Source organism: Schistocerca piceifrons, chromosome 6 (assembly GCF_021461385.2).
Source record: "Schistocerca piceifrons isolate TAMUIC-IGC-003096 chromosome 6, iqSchPice1.1, whole genome shotgun sequence".
In the NCBI taxonomy this organism is placed as follows: domain Eukaryota; kingdom Metazoa; phylum Arthropoda; class Insecta; order Orthoptera; family Acrididae; genus Schistocerca; species Schistocerca piceifrons.
Window position 1 is genome coordinate 149,561,746 of NC_060143.1, and position 5,095 is coordinate 149,566,840.

The 5,095-nt window shown below is 43.4% G+C and overlaps 1 non-coding gene across 1 annotated transcript; it reads right to left on the reverse strand.

The window, feature by feature from the left end:
* Positions 1-3,814: 3,814 nt before the first annotated feature.
* Trnas-cga lies at positions 3,815-3,889 on the reverse strand. Its single transcript has one exon. It is a non-coding gene; the product is annotated as a tRNA-Ser (tRNA).
* Positions 3,890-5,095: the final 1,206 nt, after the last annotated feature.

Below are 5,095 nucleotides of genomic sequence, written 5' to 3' on the forward strand. Positions count from 1 at the left end.
TTCTTCTCCTTCAGAGATTAATTATAATTGTATCCAAGGCTAGTTAATCAGCTGATTTAAATACCTCCCCAGTAATTTACAGTTCTTTCTAATTTACCAAAATACTAACATTTCACAGAAATATGATCAATACTGAGGATCCTATGATTTAGGTATTGAAATTTAAACTTTGAAAAAATGACTGAAATTATTAATAAGTATTTTCTGAAGATAGAGGAAAATAATATAAAGTTATTACAGTGACTGACAAAAAAAAGGGAAGCACCCATAACACGTGATTAGAAGTTAGTCTGACTTCGTACACATAGCGATCATTGGTGAATACATAAATAATTGAAGTTACAGTTCTGCGATGTTTAGAATGGCCACCAGAATGCACTAGTGGTGTTCATGTTTGGCGCTGTTACCAGACCTGGTAAGTTAATTAAGGGCATGAGCAGCATCAGATGTTGGGTAATCTTGATGATGGACACGGAGATGCCAGTTACTCAGGTGGAACAGAATTATCGGCACCTGGCAGAGTTTGAAAGGGAACTCATTGTGGGCCTCTATTTGGCTGGCTCGTCGAATCGTGGAATATCCAGATTTGTGGGTCATGTGGATGTGACAGTGACCTGACGTTGAATGGCATGGCAGTCTTGTGGCAAGTATACTCCGTCCTCAAGGTCTAGGTCGACCAAGTCTAATGACCACAAAGGAGGATCACCATATTGTGCACCAAGTACATCATAAAAACCTTTAACATTTGCTCCTTCCCCACAAGAATAATTAGTGGACTCTCCGAAACATTCTGTGTCATCAGAGACCAATAACAACCATACTATAGAATTATCATCCCACGGGTAGGCTGCCGATAACACTGCAGCACGAGAGGCTGCATTTGGAGTGATTCCATGACTGGGTAGCACGAATTGCTGATGTATGGCGTCGCACTGTGGTCATCGAAGAACCACTGTTCTGTACTACCAGATGACCATAGTTGGCGAGTATGACAGTGACTTAGGAAGAGGTCCCATTCTCCCAATGTTGTGGAGAAGTGCAGCCACGTTATTCCCGGCGCCATGGCGCAAGCAGCCACCGAATATGACTTCAGTTCACAGACAGTAGTGATCAAGAAACACTGGATGGCACAATGTTACGTCACGCATGTCTTGCGTCCTCATGTGTTACCCCTGATGCAACAGTATCGTGGTGACATTTATCAGCAGCAGGATGCTCGTCCACACATAGCACGCGACCCCACGAACTGATATGTCATGTTGAGGTTATCCTGTGACAGATGAGGTCCCCAGATCTGTATCTGATAGACCAGGTGTCTGACTAGATCGGACATCAGATCCATCCCACAGTCAGTATCCAGAATATCGAGGAGCAGTTACAACAATTGTGGGCCAGCTGACCTCAGGATAGGATATAACGACTTTATAGCATCCTTCGCAACCAAATCAACGCATCATCCCTGCCACAGGGGGTGCAACATCGTATTGATAAGTGACTTCATACGGCCAAGTTCTCTATAAATTTGACCAGATTGTGAAATCGCTGTGATGACATCACATACCGTCTCAACCCGGTAAGTTTCCCGCTCCCCGTCTGTGTGCTATCTTTCTTTGTCAGCAGTGTATAATGTTTATAAAAATTTTCCTAGTCCTCTTGCTGTGGTGCAGAACTACATTGTACAAGGAAGTGCTCGTATGTAAGGTAAACTTTGACTATGTTGAAACGGAAAAGATTTTTGGAGGCGTTGGTGAAAAAGTCGGTGGAGTAGGGAGGGGTGGTAGGTGAGGGGAGGGCGTTGGAGTTCAAAGCACCCAGGGATTGCTGGATTGAAAAAAGAATAAAAACTGCTCATGATTTTCCTACTGTCATGATTTCCAAACGCCTAGTTTTGAATACTGGGAATAAACACAAAGAGAATGATAGGTAATGACGCGGTGAACTTTTGTAGTATTTCAAGACAAAACAAGAGAGAAAATCCACTGTTTAACAGCTTCATTACACGTCAAGACACTGCGAGAACACTTGCTTGGTTACATAAATGGTAATCTTGAACGGAGTGAGTATACCTGTCGATTGACATCAAGAGCGGCAGAGGCATGAGATAAACGAGATCGAACTTGATTACGGACAATTGTTTTACTACCGACGATCGGAATCATTACTCTTTCAGTTCCGTACTTGTTATGAAAGCAAAGGCATTATATATCTTACTCGTTTATCTCCCTGAGATTCAGGTGGGCGTCGTCTCTCTGTAAGGGGCTCGTTTGCCTTCATATCTTTAGAAATATCTCTTATCGGAATAGCAGGCCACACAGCAATGCCTAAGCTATTATGGCACACACACACACACTCCATACACACACACACACACACACACACACACACACACACACACTCATCTGGCGAAGAACGTGAATATTCAGGAATACAGAACAAGTAAAAAAGAAACGAATGGAATGTGGACTATATATACGTAGAGACTATTATAGAAGCGTTTCTGGAGAATATGGGTTCGGCAGTAGGAATGAGAGGTGTGAAGGTGCGTTTTGATGTGATGTATTTTACCACAATATTTTTCTGGAGTAATGTTACTGTCAACATTGTTGCGCAATGTGGCTATAATGTACGGCAATTCTGCGGTGTAACTGGGGAGTACTGCTGATGTTTTAGGTAGCTGCGGATGCATTGCTGAGGGGTTTCCAGTGTTGTCCATCAAGGCTGAAGAATATTTCGTATTGCAGGGCAATATCTCTCTCTGTCTTTGTCTGTAAATGCTTCCCTCTCGCTCTCACCTTTGTGTCCTACTTTTCTCAACGACAGCGCTCGGGTCATGTCTCTGAGCGAGAAGAATATAGTTTTGCTTTCGTCCGGAAGTTTGTGCGCTTACATGTAGCCACAAGTATTGCAGTTGATTGTTGTGATTTTGTTGTATGAAGGAATGGAGACTTGGACGAACGATAGAACTATGAATTTAATTAATACCGTTCATCTACGACCAGAGCTATGGCAGGTCGAAAGTACTGTTTACAAAGATCTCATTAAAAAAAAAAAACAGCTGTAAAGCTGTTGCTGATGAGCTCGGAATCAGGCTTCATGGAACATACAAAAAAATTTGAAACTATGCCAAAAATTAGGCAAAAGGTTAAATAGGAAGAGTGGAAGCGCTGATGGCTTTTCACCCACATTGTTTGTATTTTATGCCATGAGTTTCATACTATATCGAGACGAATCTGAAGCAAGAACTGAAAGCGTAGACAATTGTTTGTGCTGGTGAAAAAAAAATAAAAATAAAAATTGTATTCTTACTTGAAACCTCCATTAATGAAATCTTTCAGTCTTTCTATCAAAGCGCTGTTGTATACCTCTGGTTCCATCAGGCTTATGATAAATAGAGAACTTTAGAAAGTACATTGAACTAATGCACGAATCACTAGTAGGTAAAAGACTAATGTGTCGTCTCCAGTCGGTTTACAACTGGCATACACATTGAACTTCCTGGCAGATTAAAACTGTGTGCCGGACCGAGACTCGAACTCGGGACCTTTGCCTTTCGCGGGCAAGTGCTCTACCAACTGAGCTACCCAAGCACGACTCACGCCCCGTCCTCACAGCTTTACTTCTACCAGTATCTCGTCTCCTATCTTCCAAACGTTACAGAAGTTCTCCTGCAAACCTTGCAGAACTAACACTCCTGAAAGAAAGGATATTGTGGAGACATGGCTTAGCCACAGCCTGGGGGATGTTTCCAGAATGAGATTTTCACTCTGCAGCAGAGTGTACACTGATATGAAACTTCCTGGCAGATTAAAACTGTGTGCCGGGCCGAGACTCGAACTCGGGACCTTTGCCTTTCGCGGGCAAGTGCTCTACCAACTGAGCTACCCAAGCACGACTCACGCCCCCTCCTCACAGCTTTACTTCTGCCAGTATCTCGTCTCCTACCTTCCAAACTTTACAGAAGTTCTCCTGCGAACCTTGCAGAACTAGCACTCCTGAAAGAGGGGATATTGCGGAGACATGGCTTAGCCACAGCGTACACTCCGCTGCAGAGTGAAAATCTCATTCTGGCATACACATTGTCGGTATTATCAATACTCGGATGAACTGCTTGTACGATATATTCGAAATCGTGTTTCGACATTCTTATAAAATTCTGGTTTGGAGCAGAGTGGAAGGTCTAAATCAGAGGCTCAGACGGCTCTGCAACGATACCAGATACGAATTTCTCGACCTCCAAATTGGGTGCAGAATTGTAGGGTTCCCCTTAGGTCTGGCGTGCACTACACGGAGGAAGCGGCTGCTAGTGTAGCAAAGTACGTGTGGCGTGCACTTGGGGCTGTTTTTGGATAGGGGACCACCCCCTCCCACCTCTCCACCCTTGGGAGCAAAGTTGATTTGCCTGTTAAATCAGCCACATCGACCTGAGAGAATCTTGATCCTCGCAGATCCGAGATAGAAAAGATTGATATGTTCTAGTAAACTGCAGGAGCATCCAAGGAAAGGTCCCAGAATTTGTATCACTTACTGAAGGTTATAATGCACAGACAGTACTAACAACAGAAAGCTGGTTGAAGCCAGACGTCAATGACAACGAAATTCTAAGTTCAGAGTGGAATGTTTATCGTAAGGATACGTTAGTCGCCAATGGTGGCGGCGTGTTTATTGCAGCAAAAAATTCGATAAAATCTAGCGAGGTTATCACAGATTCCGAATGTGAATTAATATGGGTGAAACGGAGTATCAAAGAACGCTCAAAAATGGTGTTCGGATACTTTTATATACCACCTGGGTCAGGATCTGTAGTTTTAGAGCGCTTCAGACAGAATATCATTAGTAAATTTCCTGATCATTCCGTTGTAATAGGAGGTGACTGCAACTTGCCAGGTACAGATTGGGAGAGTTATGCCATCAAAACTGGTGCCAGAGACAGAGAATCGTGTGGCACTGTCCTGGATGTCTTGTCCGAAAATTACCTTGAGCAGACAGTTAGAGAACCGACTCGTGAGGGTAACGTCTTAGACCTCCTGGCAACAAGCAGACCTGAACTGATCGAATCAGTTAACGTAGAGGGAGGTATCGGTGATCATAAGGCTGT